We start from the raw sequence: 23,638 nt of genomic DNA, 5'->3' as shown, positions 1-23,638 counted from the left end.
TCTGGGTCAGGCTCTAAGACAACCTTTTCTGGGTCAGGCACTGAGACTTACTTCTTTGGGTCAGGCACTGAGACGTCCTTGAGAGTGCCTGAGATGTCCTTGAAAAGTGCCTGAGACTTCCTTGAGAGTGCCTGAGACGTCTTTTTCTGGGTCAGGCTCTAAGACATACTTTTCTGGGTCAGGAACTGAGACTTCCTTCTTTGGTTCAGGCATTGAGCCGTCTTTGAGAGTGCCTGAGACGTCTTTCAGAGTGTCTGAGACGTCTTTCAGAGTGCTTGAGACATCCTTGAAAGTGCCCAAGACGTCCTTTTCTGAGTCGGGCACTGAGTCATCATTGAAAGTGCCTGAGACCTCCTTCTTTGGGGTCAGGCACTGAGCTTTTCAGGCAGGCCAGGTAGATAGAGTAAGCTCTTCTTCTTCTGGTTGAGGAGCTGACCTCTGTCTCCTCTATTTCTTTATTTCCTTGGAGCTGTCACTGGTCTCCAAGGAGATCTGTCTGTCGTTGGTATCTATTGGTCTATCTATCTCTTCTGCCCACTGGACTCTGCTCCCAAAGAAAGGGAGTGGAAAGTGGAAAGGGAAAGAGAAAGTTTGGGTGTAGGAAACAGGAAGCGGATGAGGAAGGGAAGAGGAAGTGAAGTTGGAGGAAGTAGGAAAAGGAAAGAGGAAGTAGGAAGAGGATGTAGGAAGTAGGAAGGGAACAGGGCCCAGGTCCGCCCTTAGGAGCGATTCACCACCTAACTGTCATCAAAGACACCACTTGTTGGTGTCATCGTCATCATCTTCGTCCTTGTCCTCCCCCTCCTCAGTTGCCTGCACACAGGGGATTTGGCATTAAAATGCCACCATTACTTTTACAGCTACGTCAACAGAAGCACTGAGCTTAACTGTACTTAATCACCCATAACTGCAATTCTTTTTTTTAATAAGGGATGGATTACACACATTATGCCACTAGGTGGTGCCATATCCTTTAAAGACCAGGGGCGTGTTTCCCAAAACTATAGTTACTAACTAAGTTAACAACTTTGTTGGTTACAATGCAATTTCCCATTGCCAACCAAGTTGCTAACAGGTTAACAGGTTACAGGTTATCAGGTTAGCAACTATGGTTTTGGGAAACATGCCCTAGATAGAGCTCTATTAAAGACCAGAGTCATATATAGAGCTCTGTTAAAGATCAGATAGAGCTCTATTAAAGACCAGTTGTAGGCTACACTGGTCAGACTAGGAGTGAACTAAAAATGATACATGACAGGACTACATAAAAGTACTCAGCAAGGCTACAGATAAGATTACATATTACATTTAACACTATAACGTCCAAAAACACTCACAATAACACATGTAATATTACGTAAAAAAAAATAAAAAATTTTTTTTGATTTTATTGGCGTAAACAACGCATTCCGCTGTTGCTTCGTCAGGAAGAGTGAAACTGATTAAGCAACAGCATAACGCTTTGTTCACGCCAACAAGATACACCAGTGAGCGGTGATTTTTTACATTTTTTGATGGCTTGACTTTTTGACTCTAGTCGCACATTACCAGCACCTGGGACTTAAGAAAGACTGTGTACAGGTCTTTGTTATTTTAAATATAATACTACATATTGCATTCAACACATTGAAGTCTAAACTCACAATAAAACAGAAAACAGAAAAAAAACATACAGGAGACAGACCACACAACACTCATTGAGAATACAGACTACAGTACTTCAGAAAGACTCATTAAGAATATAGACTGCTACTTCAGAATTGGTCACATCTTCAGCTTATTCTGAGCGTTCGGTATTGCATAAAAATATGCAAATATGGCACATCAGACAAAAAAAGATTATGACCCATGAAAAGAACCCCAGACAGTCAGATTGCCGTATGCAAACTTCTATGCATAAGTCTCAAAGTGAGACCTTCTGCCAACACTACTATGCTATTGAACATGAGTATTCTAGCGCTAAACTAAACTCAATACAACAGGTTCAGTAGTGAATGAATGCACTTCTTACCATGATGACTGACTGGCAGAACAGCAAGGGAGGACTGAAGCAGAGAGAACGGAGAGGCTTACTTGACATACACACACACACACACACCCCTTAACTCCTCCTACTTATACACACACATACACACACACACACAAACACACACACACACACACACACACTATGGCAGAAAGTAATGTGAAACTCAAGATAGAGTGGTGAAGAAACGGCTATGTGGCAGTGGGAACGTGAAAGCAACAGCAGTAATAAAAGTGAACAGGGAAATTCCGCAAATATTATCTGCATGGCTGCAGTTTAATGACGCTCAGTAATAAATATGAGTGTGAGTGGAAGCTGTGTGTGTGTGTGTGTGTGTGTGTGTGTGTGTGTGTGTGTGTGTGTGTGTGTGTGTGTGTGGTTGTGCTGACCTCCTCAACCCTAAACCCCTGCTGCCTTTTGCATGGATCTCTACACTAACCACACTTCATTCTCTCCCAGATCTCTTCAGGTGATGCTAGTAAGTGTGTGTCTGTATGTGTGAGTGTGCATGTGTGTGTGTGTGTGTGTGTGTGTACCATGTGTGTGTGTGTGAGTTTCCTCTTTAAAACTCTTTAAAAGGAGCATGAAATCACTTTGCACATCTTCCATATCTGGTTATTTACAACACCCCCACACACTTTGGCAGAAAGTAAAGTGAAACTCAAGAGAGAGTGGTTAAAGAAATGGTTACGTGGCAGTGGGAACGTGAAAGCAACAGCAGTAATAAAAGTAATAAAAATGATCCACAATATTTTTTCACAGGGAAATTCCCTCAGAAGTGATCCACAAAATTCTTTCACAGAGAAACATTTCTACCAGTAGGATATTATCTGCATGGCTGCAGTTCAATGACAGTAAGTGATAAATAAGTTGGAACGTGTGTGTGTGTGTGTGTGCGTGTGCGTTGTGCTGACCTCATCAACCCTAAACCACTGCTGCCTTTTGCATAGACATCTACAGTACTAACCACACTTCATTCTCTCCCAGATCTGTTCATGGTGAAAGTGATGCTACAGTAGTAAGTGTGTGTCTGTATGTGTGAGTGTGTATGTGTGTGTGTGTGCACGGTGTGTGTGTGCTTGCACCATGTGTGTGTGTGTGTTTGTGTTTGAGTTTGCTCTTTAAAACTCTTTAAAAGGAGCATGAAATCACTTTGCAAACCTTCCATATCTTATCATATTTATTCTATTTCTTCATCTATACGGACTCTGTTGATTAAGTGGACAGTGTTTGAGAGCAACACTATGCTGATAGCCTAAATGCTGTATCAGCGATGTACTCAAAAAGTCACTGAACTTGTGACATGATTGAAACTACGCCACCCATAGGTAGAAGGGACGTAACACCACCAAACCTATTGAGAATTTGGGCTTAAAGCAACCCAATTACAGTTTTTCTCAGTCGCTTTGGTGCTTTTCTCACATCACTATTAACATTTGCACAGCAGTTAGTGCATATCTCAAAACAATTAGTGCAAACTGCAAAACCTAGTGGATAACCTGCAAAAGCACATCACTTGCTCAAAATGGATAGTCCATTCCTCAAAAGCAAGTATTTATGTCAATGAAACTGCCAGTGTCATCAAAATGAAAAGTCTTGACACCATCGTTTATGAACAGCCATAGTCAAATGGCTTTGTCATGTTTTCATTATGGCAGTTTATGCTCTCAGTGTTTTCCCATTGAGGTCAGAAAAAAGGTCAGAACTCGGTGACACTACCTGAACATGCTCAAGACAGCACTATACACTACTTGTACAGCCATTTGAAAACTACAGTAAAGTTAGAAATTGCTGTAGTTAGGAGAGTGAGTACAAGACACTGAATACGTACATTTCACATTTTTACTGTGTTCTTTGCAATTCTACAGCATTGTGACAGAATTTGATAGTTCACCAATTTTGTATGTAATGACTCAAGCAATGAAATGAAGACTATCAGTTTTATTGGGAATGACTATTCAGCATCCATAAGTATAGTTCATTTTGACTGACATGACAAAGCAACTGAAACATGTCCAAAAGCATTTGCAATTTGTTCAGCGGAAGGAGAAATTGCTACTATAATGTGCACAAATAACTAAATGTTGTGGAGGTTGAACTAATAGTTATGAGAATTTTCATTCTGATCTGAGAAAAGCACCAAAGCGACTGAGAAAAACTGTATTACCTTAAAATAACGACTTCAAATTCACACGGACAAATAATACGGAGAACGAAGTCTCTGACAATGTCAGTGCATGCCCAGAATGCTTGATATTGCTTTTGGTGATACATGGGGCAACCTTTAGAGCAGGGCCACCACATAACTGGTTCCTTGTGTTCTGATTGGTGTTCTGAAAAAAAAAACAAAAAAAAAAAAGTCTCAAAGGGAACGTGCCAGAACTACAATACATTGCCCAGCAACATTGCCCAGCAACATTGCTCAGACAGATGCCTTGTGTGTCATCAGCTTTGGAGGACACATACATCACAGTCAGTTGTTACAAAGTTGTAAAAAACAGGAAAACTGTGTGGGTGAGCAAGTAACCATGTGGTCAAGTGAATGGGTTGGTATGAGAGAGGGAGTGTATTGTGGGTGTTTTTGTGAGTAGATAGATAGATAGATAGATAGATACTTTATTGATCCCCAAGGGGAAATTCAAGAAATTCAAATAATCATGTGGTGGAGAGAGTGGGTTGGTGTAAGAGACTTTATCCATCGATAGGGGGCAGGATGTGACATCTTTTGTTTTTTGTGTTTCAGTTTGTGCTTTTGTGTGGCTTCCACTGATGACATAAATATTGGGTGGGTACCACACACACACGCAGTGTCTGACTGACAGCACAAATCCACACACACACACACACACACACAGTGTCTGACTGACAGCACAAATCCACACACACACACACACACACACACACACACACACACACACACACACAGTGTCTGACTGACTGCACAAATCCACACCCCACACACGGCTTCATGGATGGACAGTGTTTTATTGAATAATCATTGGAGCGTTTCCCTGTGGCCTCACAGAACACCAACTGGACTCCAAACATCTACTTCCCCCCACAGACACACACACACCTGAACAGTGGCTTGAGACAGGACTCCTGACACACATACACACACACACACACACACACACACACACACACACACACAGTGTCTGACTGACTGCACAAATCCACACCCCACACACGGCTTCATGGATGGAAAGTGTTTTATTGAATAATCATTGGAGTGTTTCCCTGTGGCCTCACAGAACACCAACTGGACTCCAAACATCTACTTCCCCCCACAGACACACACACACCTGAACAGTGGCTTGAGACAGGACTCCTGACACACATACACACACACACACACACACACACACACACACACACACACACACGTGATGGTTCAAGAGGGGGCAGAGTCGTTGGCCTGCTGGAAGTTTGTGACTCCGTGACCACATAACCAAGTAAACTGGTCAACGTCCTGACATACCACACTAAGCCCTGTGGAGAGATGCAGATGACCAAACATCAAACTGGCACTGAAACGGCGGCTCTACAGCGTTCCATAACGTGCAATAGATAGATAGATAGATAGATAGATACTTTATTGATCCCCAGGGGAAATTCAAGGAAATACCATCCTCATGGGTATGGTCTGTACAAACACAAACTGCCTGTACTGAGTACGGATCCAGAATGGTTGCCATATTGTTACGCTGTCAATTTTGGGATCTTAAATGGAATCTCATTTTAATTTCATCTTGAAGTCACACATGCTCTAAAACTCAGACATGCAAAGAGCCTCATGATTGTTCCGTTTGTGGTGAGTAACTAAATAATCAGGATGCAAGTTGCAACTTGAGCAAAGTGTGCTGGTAGAATCCAATAGCGTGAAATGTCCAGAAAAGCCAAGGATGTTGCTATAACGCTCAGATGCTTGTCTCAGATGCTGGCCACTGCTCTGCTTTCTGATAGGCCATAGGAGAGGTCAGGGAGATTCATTGGTCCAGTCTTCGTTCACCACAATTCACGGCAGTTGCCATGAGGAGTAGTGGTCCACCCCTGGGAGCAGACTTTTCACCATCCAAGGACATTCGTATGTGCTCTCACCTGGAAACACACCACACACACACACACACACACACACACACACACACACAACCATAAAACATTATCATCCACAGGTACACATTGTTTGTGTCACACACCCATAAACTGCAGTTAAGGAATAAACCGATAGAAGGAGGGACATAATGACATCATAACTCTGTGGGCTATGGAACTGGAATATTGAAGCTATGGAATTCTCCTATTAGGAAAAATAAAATTGAAAGTTTTTCTTACCATGGCTAGCTGTCTGAACCTCAGGCCAGAGTTTGTTAGCAAGATGTATGTACTGACTTAAAAACCAGCAGGGACAGACTGATACTTATATTTCATCACAACCCACGCTTCTCCCCCACTGGCCATGACACACACAGACACATTTAATCACTACACACTTCCTCTAGAAGTGCACATGCAAACATCTGCAAGTGTGGAGTTTTTGGAGAAGAGTGACCAACACAGAAGTTCCCCTCCTCTTTGCCGGTGACGGTGGCCCCCGTGAGTCGGTGTGTTCAATGGAAGTTTTACAGTAGGTTGTGTTTAAAGTACCCTGGAAATCCACAGTTCTCGCGAAAGCACAATGGAACTGTCTCAGCAAGACACTCGTGCAATGAGCAATGATGCACATTACTTTTACCCCTTGCATCCCATGGAACCAATCAAATCGGCGTATCTGATATAAGCGGGTGAGCTAAACTGATGACGGCAGCGCTGCAACGTTGGAGGTCAGTAAACGTTGGTCGTAGTGTTACCCAATTGCGTGCAATGAGATTTTCAAATGCATGCTTGCCGCCCCTCAAATTGGGCCATTACATTGTTCATGGCCAGACCCTAAATCTTTCTAGATTACCAGGGTCTGGATTTTCCAGGCTATGTTTAAGGGGGAACTTGGCAACTATTTCAACGTAATAAACCCGTTGGATCATTTGGATGGTTAAATTACCTGTTCCGGTGAAAATGGGGGGGACAAAAAATCGGTGCAACATTAAGGTAGGCAGCTGTCATGATGATGGTAAGAATCCTTACGGAGAGATACCCTATGCCTGTTTACCGGTAACTCAGTACATGCAGAGACACCTATGGCGGTTTAACTCAGTTGTTGAAATGTAGACATTCAGATCAGGGCTCATAGAAGGCCACTTCAGAACACTCCGCTAATCTTTCCTTAGGGCATAAAAAAAAAAAATTCTTGGGTTCCGGTTTCCGACCGACCCTGTCAATTTATGTGCGACCCAAATTTATTTTATGAGCTTGGGGAAGAAATAACACTAAATAGTCTAGGCTACATTAATTAAATCCACAAATAAAAGGTGAACTATTACATTAATTACCCCTTGCGTTATGTAGGGATGAGCGTATTCTCTCTTTTACAAAGTAGCCTATGCACAGCTGTTCACAAAGACGATTGTTTTCGTCACTTACCAAGGCACTCGCAATTTTGTCCAAACACCGCAACTTTTTCGCAAATTTGACCAATCATCGTAGTTTCACCGTGAAATTTTACCTACCACAACAGTCCCTCGCGCAGAATATTGAGCCAGATGGCACACTTCCTTCTGCACCTTCTGCATATGACACCAAAGACTGCCCTAACGTGTTCGTTCCTCTGCAGTTTTGATGACAATAAATAGAAGGCTAACGTTAGCTTACTTGCATCTCTCAACCTGGTGTTGCTAACCTACCTAGGCTATGAAAGTAAGTTAATTAAGGCCTACTTGGTTTACTGACATTTGAGTAGGCTCAATCTAGACGCACCCTAGCGGCGGCAAATTAATTTGCTCAGCCTGTACGTCTAGTATCAAACCATAGGGATTTCTATTGGCTGACGCCGTGGACTTCATCCAATCACAGCGCTCTATTTTGTTAGAGAGTCTTAAGGCGGGCTTAACAGGATAACGACAGTCCTGCGACTGTGAACAACAAGGAAGGTGGCTATGGCGAACGAAGAGCGGTTGTTTGAATCGGCGTTGGCGTCAACTTTGGAGGAGTTAGACTTGTGCTTTTCTTTGAAAGTTGAGCAACACAATGCACTTAAGTCATTACTTTCGAAGAAGGATGTATTTGCCGTTTTGCCGACTGGATACGGATATGGTCGTAGCGCTGGCCTATTGCATGCCTAGGCAGTTTGAAAGACAATTCTCTGCCCGCCCCTTGGATTAAGCGAGGTGAATGGTTCGATTCCAGACTATACATTTCAATGATATAGGATGGCCCGCCAGGCTAGTAGGCTATGCAACCCATTGGCAAACGTTTACCTGGATATGTCCTTTTAGCTTATGTCATGTTTGCTAGCTTGTGGGCTTAGTTTGAGTAGTGCTACCAAAATCATAGAAATTAATAAAATTGCAAGACATTTACAGTACCTCTTCTATGATCCAAGAATGATTTCATTCGAGTTGTTTTTTAACATTTATTTTAACTAATGACATAGAAGACATTCCAATTGCATCCACATATCGTAATGCACTATGCAAAAAGTGATTTACACTCGTTGCCGAACACAGTGAGATGCAAGCCTTCCAATCCACTCAGAAATGTAATTAGGCTACTCTCACGTCCTTAAAGGGGCAGGCAGTCAATTAGACGTACACCACCAATGTAATGACATTAAACAGAAGTGTAGTCAAATAGTTTACATCAATATGAAATTACTAGATACTTACTTGGCTATTAGTAATTATGCAGGCCACAGACTATGAATTATTAAAAATATATGAACTTAATATGAATTACAAAATATATGCATGTATTGAAACATATGACATGATGCCATCTCTTTAGGTGACTGTCTTTTTTGGACAGTTCTACGAAAGGTTATACTGCTTTGTGAATTACCTCAGTCAAAGCATTTTCACAAATAAAGTAGGCCTACTTTGATTTTCTGTAATCCTTACTGTTTACCTTTGATTATCCTTTTTTAATAAGCATCAAGATTATCAGTGTGATTTTGGTCTTACTAACCTTAATTGCCCTAAATTTAAAAAAAAAAATCGCAACTATTTTTGCAATTTTTCACTTCCTCCCGCAATTTCTCCACAAGAAACTGCTAAAAACACCGCAACTTCCATCCAGGCATTTTAGGTCGAAACAGTCTCAAAAAACCTCGTGAAATCCTGGAGGGACTGATTTTCTACCTATCCCTTACTGCCACTGGGGGGGAAAGAAAAAAAAAAATGTCCCTACCGACCCATGGCCTCAACTGACAACCAACAGGAACCAAACCTTTTTTTTTTTTATGCCTAGCCCTTCCTGGGTGCTTTTTAGCTGTGTTTTAAGTCACTATCCTGGAAGGCTCATGACCTGGAGATTTCAAATGTCTTTGTTCTTTGTTCATCCTGTGCCGGGCACCTATTATCGCCCCTGTATGTGTCACTTACAGTAATATTCATTTCTATACAAACTAAGACGGCGGATTCCTAAAGAAACGCAAGCACTCACACCATAAGTGTATCTAAATTAGCTATGTCCAAAAAATGACATTTTACATGACTCGAAGAGCCATAAACAATGTTGTAAGGCTGCGTGTACAAATCCACTTGGAGCTCCAGTGGAATTTTGATTTTGCGACAAGAATTCTTGGTCTAACCGTTGATGTGCCGTGTCAGGTGTCCCAACACATCCTAGAGGTTATTAAACAGGTGCTCTAACACATCCTAGTGTCCCTGTTACATAATTACAGCCTATTACTGCCGTTCTACTGTGCAGACTTTAACTCAGACATGACAACATGGACACTACAAGATACTGTACCCTACGATTGCAGACACTAATACACACTCTCTCTCTCTCACACACACACACACATATGCACACACTGCAAGTCAGTAATCAATGTTGGCACAGTTATACATTTTGAATAGTTGTTGCAAATTTAGTTTCTTAGATCTATTTAAGAAAGAATACAACAGAAAAGGGGACTGTTGCACATTTTTCTATTTTTATTTGGTTTTTATAAGTTTTTATTCTTACAGGAAGATTTAACATGGGTGTTGTTTCCAGGCATGCCCCCATGTTATGCCTAACCAAGAAACGCAAGAGTTCACTATTCAAACAATATCACGTGTCATGATATTGTCATATATATCATGCATTTCTGCATTTCCCCAGTTTTCTCACAGAAGTGCTTTCTTGAATTTCCCCTTGGGGATCAGTAAAGTATCTATCTATCTTCTGTGCATATACTGCATTTCTCCATTGTGTTGCATTTACTGCATCTCTGCATTTCTGTCTGCAGGCATCTGTCATTTTAGGCATCGCCTTAAGAGCGTACCCCTGATGACCAGCCTCGTCCTCACACATGCTTGCTCGCGGGGTGGCATGTTCAAAGGCCCCTACCCTTGGCAGTAGGGTGCCCCTTCCATTAACAACTTCCTGGAAAAAAAGAACAAAAACACAAAACAGTGCAACTTAGTTTAAGTTAGTGATAGTTTGTGCTTCTGTGTGTGTGTGTGTGTGTGTGTGTGTGTGTGTGTGTGGAGTGTAGACCGTGCTTCTGTGTCTATATTATGTATTTGATTAATCCTGTTGTACTACTCACTCTGCTGTAACACATTTAGAAGATTTCAACAGGCAGGCAACCCGCGGCTCCGGAGCCGCATGCGGCTCTTTGATCCCTCTGATGCGGCTCAGCTTTTGAAAATAATTCATGAGTATTTAATTAAAATGTATTTTATTTTAGTATAACCGTATAACCTGCACAATATTGTTACATTCACGGTTCGTTGCCATGTCAATATCAAACAAAATCACCGATTTCCCTCCATTTCAGTCAACGAGAACACTTTAATTGTTATTGTTGATGTGTGCGCTTGCTGTAGGCTAGATAAGGAAAATGTCAAAAAGGAAACGTCAGCGACCACAGCTTGCGAGCGCGAACACAAGCGGGCTGAAATGGGAAAGTTTCCATCCGAAAGATTGATTCTGAAAACGCGAGATGAACTGCCCGTTATATATCGCACACTGCAACGAGTTAGTATTGCTGTGTTAACCCTGTTCGGTTCCACTTGCATGTGAGAAATATTTCTCACATATGAAAAATATAAAGAGAAACCTGCGCTCACGTTTATTAAGGGCAATTCCGCGCAAAACTGTCACATCCATAACGCCAACACAATGCCATGGTATTTCGTTGGCGTTATGGATATGAGTTTTTTGCGTGGAGTTGCTCTTAAATGGTGACAGCCTCAATTCTTGCATGAAACTTCACCTCACTGAATATGAGCCATCCAGACTCCAAGGCCATCACCAAATCTAATCTCTGGTATGCCTAATGTTCAATTTCGCCAATGACATGTCAACGAATATATGATGTTACTTTGCATACCAAAGGACACTGGAAAAATAGGGGGTGGTGTTTAGCCTACATGGGAAGCCTAAGGCCTATTCTTGTCATTCCACTTTACATTTCAAGTTACTTGCACATTACTTTTAAAACTAGTAGAAAATGTATTTAAAAATCCTCTGTTGAATGAAAGAATAAAAGTAACTGTACGTTAAATATCCAAACTTTTTCTTGTAACCGTCTTTATGTGGCTCTTCTGAGATTAAAAAAATAATACATTTGGTAAAAGTGGCTCTCCAGGCAAAAAAGGTTGCGGACCCCTGCCATAGACCATCCACTATAACAGGGAGTCGGCTGCAGCCACCCTGACAAGAGAATGAGAGGACGCCATCAACTATCACAACATACATTTCATAATTCTGTCATACTGTTTGTTTTGTATTTAGTACATGTATTGCACTTATTGTATTGTACTGCGAAGCAGCGGTCATATAGGTTTAGTCAGATTTTTTTCTATTTATTTTTTTTACTTTTTCATATGGCCAATTTTCCGTCAAGGGTTCCCAGGACACTGAAAGACCGGGATGCACGGACCTTGGTGGGCATGTAGCCCCACAAGGATAGCATGGAACCATTGTTTTTGTTTTGATCTGTAGCCCCCCCCCGCTGGACTTGACCCCCCGAAAGGAGGGTAGGGCGGACACAGTTTTCTGTGAACATCTCGAGAACCGTAGGGTTTCGGAGGACCACCTTTTTTTGTATGTTGATCTTAAGGGGCCATGTCAACCCATCCCATTAGCACTCAATTCATGGATAGCGCCACCTAGTTAAAAATTAAAAAGCAAAGAATTAGGAGTTGTAATCACAATATCTCTGGCTGACATGGTCAAAACTGCACGAAATTGAAAATGTAGGATCATTATGACACCCTCTGAATGCATGCCAAGTTTCGACTGACCAAGTTTGACCGTACACCAACAGAGTTATCTGTGAATATCTTGAGAACCGTAGAGCCTAGGATTACCAATTTTTTGCGTATGTTTGCCTCCAGGGGTCATGTTAACCCATCCCATATGCACAGATATTCACACACACACATACATTCACAGTAATCATATGTATGACACATACACACACAGTAGACATATGTACGTATGCATGCACATGCAGACACACAGGCACACCCACAAGCACATGCACACACACACACACACACACACACACACACACACACACACATAAACACGCATACATGCACACAATTCAAGAATTTCTCAGAATTATGAACAGGCAAGATGGGGGTGGGGTTGTATAAAATGTATTTACATGTGAAATCTATGAACTAATCATGTTTTCATACTTGTTGTCTAGCAGATACCAGTGAGAATTGAGTGTGCATAATGCAATTCAGTGAGACAGTTAGAATCATATGCCTTTCACCTTTTGTTTTTAGCCAGCAGCCAGACCAGAAGATACCCTGACTTTGCTGAATTACTGAAGCTAAGCAGGCTTAGTTAGTACTTGGATAAGAAACCTCCTTGGAAGAGTAGGTTCCTGCTGGAAGTGGTGTGGTGGCTGGCCAGTAGGTGGCACATTCCTTGTGGCCAAAAGCTACCAAACAAATATCAATCCCAATGTCCTATTGCAGTGACAGGGACACTGTAGTGCAGGAGATGTCTTCCTTTGCATGAAAGTTAAATTGAGGTCCTGACTCACCATGGTTGTTAAAGATCCCGTGACACTTATTGCAAAGAGTAAGTGGTTCCCTGATTTGCCTTATTTATGTACACATACATAAAGACACACACACATGCACACACACATAAAAAACACACACACACAAAGACACGTAAACACACATTACAATACATTACATTACATTACATTACATCATATTTGGCTGACGCTTTTTAACCAAAGCGACTAACAACATGGTAAACAGTAAGTTTTAGAACAATTCTCACAATTTTAGGACAGTTTAAAAAAAACATTAGAGTACAGTAAGAATAAGTGCGTCGGTGAGTGCTGTTTTTAACAGTTACTTGTCAGTTTAAAACGGCTGGTGAGTGCTAGGATCAGTAAGACTTGTTGTAAGTGTTGCTATGAGAGTAGATGTTCTCTAAAGAGCTGGGTCTTCAGGAGTTTTTTGAAAGTGGAAAAGGATGTCCCTGCCCTTGTAGGAACTGGCAGTGTGTTCCACCAACGAGGAACAACAGATGAGAAAAGTTTGGATTGGCTTGAGCGTACCGGTGGTAGAGCTAGACGTCGTTCGTCAGAGGAGCGCAGCGGTCTGGAGGTAGTGTAAGTCTGTATGAGGGCATTCAAGTAGGTGGGAGCAGAACCGGAGACTACTTTGTAGGCAAGCGTTAGAGACTTGAATTTGATGCGGGCTGCCATAGGTAGCCAGTGTAGCTGGATGAGCAGCGGGGTAACATGTGCCCTTTTGGGTTGGTTGTAGACCAGGCGCGCCGCCGCGTTCTGGATCATCTGAAGTGGTTTCACTGCGCAGGCTGGGAGACCTGACAGGAGGGCATTGCAGTAGTCGAGTCGTGAGATGACTATTGCCTGAACCAGAAGTTGGGTAGCATCTTGAGTCAAGTAAGTCCTGATTTTCCGTATGTTGTAGAGTGCAAAACGGCATGACCGGGCGACTGAGGCAACATGATCTGAGAAGTTTAGTTGGTTGTCAAGAACAAGTCCTAGATTTCTTGCAGTCCTGGTCGGTGAAACAGACAGGGAGTCAAATTTGATGTTGATGTCGTGGTGTATGGTAGGTTTAGCTGGGATGACCAGCAGTTCAGTCTTTGAGAGGTTCAGCTGGAGGTGGTGTGCCTTCATCCATGTAGCTATGTCTGAAAGGCAATCCGAGATCCGTGCTGAAACCAGGGGGTCGTCAGGTGGAAAGGACAGATAGAGCTGTGTGTCGTCTGCATAGCAGTGGTATGAGAAGCCGTGCGAACGGATAATCTGTCCCAAGGAGGTGGTGTAGATAGCAAAGAGGAGGGGGCCCAGCACTGAGCCCTGGGGGACCCCTGTGGTGAGATGGTGAGGTGCGGATAGCTGACCAAGCCATGATACGTTAAACGAGCGTCCTGTGAGGTAGGATTCAAACCAGGAGAGAGCAGAACCGGAGATTCCCATGTCAGCGAGTATAGAGAGAAGGATACGGTGATTAACCGTGTCAAAGGCAGCCGATAAGTCAAGCAGAATGAGTACTGATGACCGAGCGGTCGCCCTGGCTTCTTTTAAGGCTTCTGTTACAGACAGCAGAGCCGTTTCGGTAGAGTGGCCGCTTTTGAACCCAGACTGATTTGGATCCAGAAGGTTGTTCTGTGAAAGGAAGTCAGAGACCTGTTTGGAGACACACACACACTACACATGCACACACATACATGCACACACGACACGCACAAACACGCACACAAACACATAAACACACATACACACACACATGCACCCATACAAACACACCTACATACACAAACACAAGCAGACACACACACAAAAAAAACACACAGACAAAACACATGTACACAAAAACAACCACACACTCTGCACACACCCAATTACAAACACACAAAAAAGGAACAAAGTAGGAAATGAACACAATTTGACAAGCGTGACTTATTTTTTTTATATATACTTGAATTTCCCCTGGGGATCAATAAAGTATCTATCTATCTATCTATCTATCTATCTATCTGTTTTTGTGGAAAAAATGTGCTGGACTGGGCGGCAGTCATATTGTGTACCGCTCTGCGGTACATCTAGTTATACATTATATTATGCTGTATATATACAGCAACATTTGTATTACTGTCCAGTGTCAGTACAAAGTCCTCGCTCCACAAATAGGACATGACCAAAGGGGCTCAAACAGAGCCATACACTATGCCAGCTAAAAAAAACAGCTGTGATGGATGATTTTTGAGATACCCCTTCCGGAGGTAGAACTAAACGCAACAATGTTTTTCCTTATCTCTAAGGTCTCCCATATATGAAATGGATTCTTAGCTAAAAATATTTTACTGCTAAGATTGTTAAATTAACAGATATTGTTATACACCCCAAAACCAAAAAAGGACTAAAATATAGCATGTCCGTATGGGAGTTAAGGCATATAAACTAGTGCAGATCAATCACACAAGCTCTGAGAGCTTTGAAACTTGGCTTGTTTATAGTCAGGAAGTTGCTTTACCTACTAGAAAAGACTGGATTTGAATTTCTTGATGTATGGAATGAATAGAGACATGTAAACATACAACTAAAATAAGCGGACATGAGCAAAAAATGAATATCTATGCAGAATGTTTTCATTTACTTTTCAATTCACTTTGTAGGTGCTTTACCAGGGATTATCATAGAAACACATATGTTTGGTATTGTTGTACTGAATCCAACAATACCAAATATGTAAATATAATATGACAAGTTAGGGTGTTCTGTCACTCAATGTATGAGGTGTCCAAAATGAAAGAAAACAGAACACTAGCAAAATACAGTCTCAAGTCCAAATCACATTATCAGTGGTGAGAAGAATGTTGATAAATTCATTGTTACTGCAAGGCAAGTGCTGATCTATATTTACCGGTACATTTAATAATGATACATTTCATATGAAACACAGATCCAATTGAATCAGGTTAACACTGAAATGGAACACCTTTATTAAAATATTTACATTCACTTGAATTTTGTTTTGGTCAAGTCATGAATAATGGAAAATAATATTGTTAGCTTTTGTTAGCTTTTGTCTGTCCAGACCAGCAGAGCTAAACAGTTAGTTGTAGAAACTACTTTCCCTAGCTAAGAAAGTACTTAGCCCTCTGACTAATGTTGCATGTGTAATTCAACTTGATTTGCATTTCAATGAAAATTCTGACATTTTTCCTTTTCACTACTCTCTTGAATTATCGAGTCTCTTTGAATTATGGAGAATGTCTTACAGACATTGGATCCAAAGCTTGTGGGAAACATTTTGAAAAGGGCAAGAAAAAAGATCCCTATGTCCAAAACCCCACAGTAGAAGGCCTCAAACGCATACTTACCCTTGCTCAGCAGAGAGAGAGATGGTGATGTCCATAAAACTCTGGCTCCATATACAGATGATATTTTCTCCAAAATCAAAGTTGCATATCATGTATCATGTAGAGTGAACTACTGCAGTAAGACAAAAATCAGTGAGCAGCAGCAAGTTGCAAATGTTGAGAGTGAGAGCACATCTGCACCAAGAAGGCTGAGTAGGGCTGATACAACATAATTTCAAATGCGGAGAGATTGTTTCATTTGTGGGAAGGCCAGCTCTAAACCAGAACCTCTGACAGCAATTTCAACTGGAACAGTCGCAAGAGACAAGGTCCTTCGGGCAGCTTCTGAAAGGCTTGTAGATGTACATCTTCAAATTCTTTCATGCCCAGATCTTTTTGCATGATACAAAATACCATAAAATGCCTTGCACACTACATCTCTAAATGAAATATAGCAGAAGCCATAGAAAAGAATGAAAAAAGCAGACCAATGTCTATAACAAAGCCTTTATTAAGCTCACTGAAGACATTGATAAAACAGTATTGTCCAAAGGTATGAAAGTGAGGACTCAACTCCTTGACTGATAGCTATGAGAACATACTAAAGACCATTGCTGAGCAAGAAGGTGTGTCAACACAAGAAATATAGATCAAGGACAGTGGTGTCTACATCCCAACTGTTCTCACTTGAGTTGCTGAACATGGAATTGTTGATGCAGCCATCGACAACTTTTACCAAAATGAAGACACCCTGGATGGGAAGTGTACAACTCATGCTATGACATCTGTTGTGTTCCGAAGAGGCCAAGTCTCCACAGCAGATAAATGCCTAGCACAGGTTCCCTCAGGTTCAGAGGTCCCTCACCACCTTAAACACGATTGATATGAATGGATGGAGATAAACAGTGCAGGTGCCCCAGCCAGTTGCGCCACGGCTGGGGCCGAGATAAACTTTACAGGTACATTTTGTCCATTCTTTTACGCTTCACATCCAGGGTGTCTTCATTTTGGTCAAAGTTGCTGATGGCTGCATCACAAATTCCATGTTCAGCAACTCCAGTGGGGCCAGTTGGGATGTAGACACCACTCTCTGTCCTTGATATCTGGTCGGCTGCAACAGATGTGAGAAGTGCCTAACTTCTGTATAGGAAACACAGTGTCCCATTGCACTGAGCTCATTGATGACTGTCTTACTACCAAACTCATGATGTATCAAAATGGGAAGTCCCAGTGTGATTAGTGTATGGATGTGACAGCTCTGTTCAATGAGATCATGACAAATTAACACACAGACACAGATTAACACACCTTTGAAGCTGGGTCATCACCACATATTTGGTAATTTCTGTGGGCATGTTAATCAACACACCAGTTCACAAAGTCATACAGGATGTTGGGTACATACTTGCTGCATTGGAAACATAATAGACAGTCACTGCTAACATATTACTCACTGTCATGCTCTACCTAATCCATGCTTTTCCTCAATATGTCTGCAGCCCTGTGTAATATTTGGATTTCGGAAAGTTTCTGACTTGTCTGTGGAAGCGTAGTCTCAGTCTAGGCTACTGTTATTTCTGTGAGTTTAGCAGCTTCCCTCAGTGCACAATATGGTCATACTATCTGTGCAGATCAGATGCAAGTCTGTCTTTGTAATGCTGTATCAGCTTTTCCTTTAGTTTCCAGGATCTATATCCTGGAAACTAAAGGAAAAGCTGATGTATTTGTCAGTGTATATTTGTTCTTCAGCTGTTTATATTATATTATATTTGGTAAAAAGGAGGAAAGACTTAGGGTTGCCACTCTCCTTGACACAAAAGGGTTGAAGGCAAAGGATACTGTTAAAAATCTTGGTGTATTAATTGACAGTGATCTAAATTTCAACAGCCACATGAAAGTGATAACTAAATCAGCTTTTTACCACCTCAAAAATATTGCCAAACTCAGAGGGCTGATGTCAAAGCATGACTTAGAAAAACTCATTCATGCATTTATCTCCAGCAGGGTTGATTACTGCAATGGACTGTTCACAGGCCTTCCTAAAAAGACTATTAAACAGCTTCAGGTGATAAAATGCAGCAGCTAGGATTCTAACAAAAACTAAAAGAACTGACCAAATTACTCCAATTCTCAACTCCTTGCACTGGCTTCCAGTAAGTCACAGAATTGACTTTAAAGCACTATTGCTTGTTTATAAATCAGTAAATGGAGCAGGACCTAAATACTTGTCAGACATGCTTCAGCAGTACACACCTTCTCGTCCTCTCAGGTCCCAGGTGAAAATCCTGCTAGTAAAACCTACAGTTAGAACTAAACATGGTGAAGCGGCTCAGCTGTGGAACCAACTTTCGGATGACATCAAAAAGGCCCGTAGCCAGTTTTAAATCTAGACTTAAGACCAAACTGTTCTCAGATGCTTTCTGCTAACTGTGCCGAGTTACAAATTCTGAATTTGCCTTGATAATTATTCTACCTTGTCTTTTATTACTTTTTTTACTACTTTTGCCTTTGTTTTTGCTTACTAATTATTCTTTATTTTTAAATGATTTTACCTTGTGTTTTATGTTTTCTTTTTATTATGATCTTTACCTTTTAACTATTCTTTGACTATATTGCCCTTCTATGCTTTTATTTGTTATTATTGTTTGGTTTTGTTTATGTAAAGCACATTGAATGACCTCTGTGTATGAAATGCGCTATATAAATAAACTTGACTTGACTATATTTCTTGTGTTGAAGTTGAACTATAGACACACCTTCTTCTTAGTATGTTGTCATAGCTATCAGTCAAAGAACTGAGATCTCACTTTTATATCTTTGGACAATACTGTTTTATCAATGTCTTCAGTGAGCTTAATAAACGCTTTGTTATAGACATTGGTCTGCTTTTTTGATTCTTTTCTATGGCTGCTGTTATATTTCGTTTAGAGATGTAGTGTGCAAGGCACATTTTATGGTATTTGGCATCATATGCAAAGAGATCTGGGCATGAAAGAATTTGAATGTACATCTTCATCAAGCCTTTCAGAAGCTGCCCGAAGGACCTTGTCTCTGGTACTGGGGACAGCCGTGGCCTACTGGTTAGGGGTTCGGGCTTGTAACCATGGGCGTAGGTTTAGGGTGGGACGCTAGTGACTAGTCCCAATCAAAATTTTGAGATGACAAAATTGTCCCCACCAATATTTTAGCGAACTCCTTTGTGCTATTTGGACTATTCCAACGGCAAGGACGACAGTAAAATAAGCACTATCATGTCATTGGCTGAAACCGAAAGGGGATTTATCTGACATACACAACAGAGTCAAAGCATAGCCTAGGCCTACTTTGTAGTGACACTGTCAGAAAAGCGAGCGAGTGTGTATGCTAAGTTATCGAACGAGTGAGTGTGTATGCTAAATTATCAAGGATGTCTACCAATACATAACCCAAAAGAGGCCAGTGTAAAACATTGTAATATTCCCTTTGCCCTTCAGCATGCACATTTTGCCTCTTTGCGCTTTGTAGATCAGCTATGCCGCCAAAGCAGAAAAGGAACATTCGAAGCGTTTTCATTATGCAGAGTCTAAGTAGGCAAAGTAACTACAGACTGTGGCAACTGGTGACAAGGTTTTCAAATGCGGATTTTACTAAGGAAAATAGCATTAACTGTTAGGATATTACCATAGACTGTAAAAAATATATTACCCAGGATATGGTTACAGTTAACCTAGCTTCTGTAATCTTTCAACCAAGGTTAGGAGTCATGTTGAATAGGGGTGTGCCGCACAGACAGTGGCATATAGCACAGCATAGAAGTCATCATCACTGACTGTTAATTGGGCTACCAATCTTGCAGTCGCAGTAAACAATGGATCCGAGACATTTTCCTTTTCCTATATTCTGTTCATGTAGGCTAATGTATTTGTGAATGTAGCCTGCACAATGCAAAGAAATAAAAGACAAACTATGGTGCATTTCCATACTCATAAAAATGAACATTGCGAGACACTTAAGTAGGCTTAATCTCCTTTAATGATCTCATTCAAGAAAGATTTTCTTTGACTTGTTAGTTTTTTGAACATTTATTTTATCTAATGACATAGCAAACATGATGAATTGAATCCACATATCCTTGCACTATGTGAAACTATTTTCCACTAGCCTAAAACGTGAGTTTGAAAGCTAATTGCGTTCACGTTCTCCTTAAAGTGACAGGCACACAATTAAACTTGCACACCACAAATGTGATGATATTGAAGACAAGTGTAGACTAATAATTTAAATATCATTATGATGTATTCAAATGACCAAATATGTTTAGCTATTAGTGATTATGCAGATCATAAAATGCTATACATAATTAAAGGAACTATATGTAAGATTGTGGCCAAAACTGGTACTGCAATCACTTTCAAATTACTGTAGAGTGGTGTATCCCCTCCCTCTCCCCCCTGACTCGAGGTTGCCAACCTGGATGCTGAAACACTACTGACTTTGTGATTAGTAGATAGGTAGAGGGCGGCGCATCAGGCTAAAACACAACATGACATGATAAAACACAACATCAACATCAGTTGAGGGCTGCAACTTCACTTTTTAAATGACAATATCCTGGCCAGACTACTGTTGTCAGTGATATAAATATTTGAAATGAACATGATTTCTTAATGTCTAGTGACATATCAGGGCCATTTTATGATTAATTGAAATACATTTCTTACATACGGTTCCTTTAACAATATACAGTATATAAAGTTTATATGAATACCAAAATATGAAATAGAAACCTATGACAACCATCACTATGTGTGTGTGGTGTGGAGGGTCAATTAAATTCTATGATTGCCACTGATGTGAATGATCACACAATATTCAATATTACTGATGGTGGGGGCCCCCAAACCAACTAATGTTGGTATCGTGACAGCAGGAGTTGGGGATGTGTCCCCACCAAAGCTGAGACCAAACCTACGCCCTTGATTACAGTTAATGTGTCGGGCCGGGTCGGGCCCGATCTAAGCTCTACTCACTGCTCCCCGAGCGCCACTGTAATAAGGCAGCTCACTGCTCCGGGTTAGTGTGTGCTTCACCTAATTGTGTTCACTGTGTGCTCTGTGTGTTCACTAATTCACGGATGGGATAAATGCAGAGACCAAATTTCTTGTATACGCAAGTATACTTGACCTATAATTTACATTGCCCCTGTACCAGTCGAAATGGCTGTCAGAGGTTCTGATCTAGAGCTGGCCTTCCCACAAATGAAACAATCTCTCAGTATTTGAAACTCTCAGTATTTGATACTCAGCCTTCTTGGTGCAGATGTGCTCTCACTCTCAACATTTGCAACTTGCTGCTGCTCACTGATTTTTGTCTTACTGCAGTAGTTCACTCTACATGATACATGATATGCAACTTTGATTTTGGAGGAAATATCATCTGTATATGGAGCCAGAGTTTTATGGACATCACCATCTCTCTCTCTCTGCTGAGCAAGGGTAAGTATGCGTTGGAGGCCTTCTACTGTGGGGTTTTGGACATAGGGATCTTTTTTCTTGCCCTTTTCAAAATGTTTCCCACAAATGATACAAAGCTTTGGATCCAATGCCTGTAAGACATTCTCCATAATTCAAAAGACTAGTGAAAAGGAAAAATTATATACATTTCAGAATTTTCATCGAAATGCAAATCAAGTTGAATTACACATGAAACATTGGTCAGAGGGCTAAGTACTTTCTTAGCTAGGGAAAGTAGTTTCTACAACTAACTGTTTAGCTACTTAGGGGTGAAGTAAGCAGTGTAGGCTCTACTGTCCACTGCTGGTCTGGACAGACAAAAGCTAACAATATTATTTTCCATTATTCAGTAATGACTTGACCAAAACAAAATTCAAGTGAATATAAATATTTTAATAAAGGTGTTCCATTCCAATGTTAACCTGATTCAATTGGATCTGTGTTTCATATGAATTGTTTAATACTGGGACATATCAAATGTATCATTATTAAATGTAAATATAGAGCAGCACTTACCTTATGTAACTTACCTTGCAGTAACAATGAATGTCAACATTCTCCTCACCACTGATAATGTGATTTGGACTTGGAGACTGTATTTTGCCAGTGTTCCGTTTTCTTTCATTTTGGACACCTCATACATTGAGTGACAGAACACCCTGATTCGTCATACTATATAACGATACTATAGATACATACTATATAACTTCCATAACATCACAAATCAGCTTAAATTACACACTAAGAGGTCACATTCTAGTCATCTCACCTTCTAGCGTTTCTTTAGGATTGTTGTGTATGATACTTTTAAATTATGGTACGATAGGGTTGTGACACACAATTGTTTTGGTTTTTATTGCTAATATCTTATGGGCATGGATTGCTATTTATATTGCTATTGAAATCCTGGTGCAATAACTCAGTTATATAACTGACTGATATTATTGTTGATAACTTATCTCAGGCATCAGATGCTCTTCAGATGTTGCCATGGTTTTTTATAACATAATTGTATTGATTGATATTTGTCAGAGCAGCACTGCCTCAGACAGCACTCCATGGTGACCCCGGCTACTCACTCCTGTCATGGGCCTGTTAATCTCTGCTGACAGGAGCTCCACAGCGCCCCCTATTGCCCTGTGTAAAACTCAGGTCAGATAATGAACTACAGCTAATCCAAAATTGCTGGGACAGAAATGGCCAATGGCTGACATACGTTAGGAATAACGAGGGCCACCAACAAAAAAAAACGGAACAGGCCCTAAATTTATGGAAGAATATTAGACTCAAAAGTTTTGTACGTGTGTATCACGTTTTGAAACTGTAGAAATTATTTGTAACTGTAAAAATGATCTGTACAAGTAATTATCAATATCACAAATATGCCCTACACTTACTGTACAAATCTATTCTACGGGTGTTAAGGAGAGTGACAGTCACTGGTCAGTAATAAGGAGAGTGGTAGTCACTGGTCAGTAATAATTAGTATACACTCAATGGTTGTATTTATTGCAGGAATGAATGGAGTTGGTGATGAATATTATTGTCTGAGTTTGTGTATATGTGAGTGTGTATATTGTTCTGGAAAAGAGACAAATACAGAGATACTTACTATTCACATCAATATAAACATCCACAGATTAATGCTTAAGGCTAATAGTGACACACATATGAGCCTAGCAGCAACTTGATATAGGCTAGCAGCAAATCTTCT

General features: G+C 40.8%; 1 long non-coding RNA gene across 1 annotated transcript; it reads right to left on the bottom strand.

The window, feature by feature from the left end:
• Positions 1-4,991: 4,991 nt before the first annotated feature.
• Positions 4,992-6,428, bottom strand: LOC121723684. Its single transcript, XR_006035014.1, has 2 exons — positions 6,362-6,428; positions 4,992-6,127 (listed from the first exon to the last, which is right to left on the bottom strand). It is a non-coding gene; the product is annotated as an uncharacterized LOC121723684 (long non-coding RNA).
• Positions 6,429-23,638: the final 17,210 nt, after the last annotated feature.

The sequence above is a fragment of the Alosa sapidissima genome, chromosome 11 (genome assembly GCF_018492685.1).
Source record: "Alosa sapidissima isolate fAloSap1 chromosome 11, fAloSap1.pri, whole genome shotgun sequence".
Classification (NCBI taxonomy): domain Eukaryota; kingdom Metazoa; phylum Chordata; class Actinopteri; order Clupeiformes; family Clupeidae; genus Alosa; species Alosa sapidissima.
This window is presented reverse-complemented; position numbering and strand designations above follow the sequence as displayed.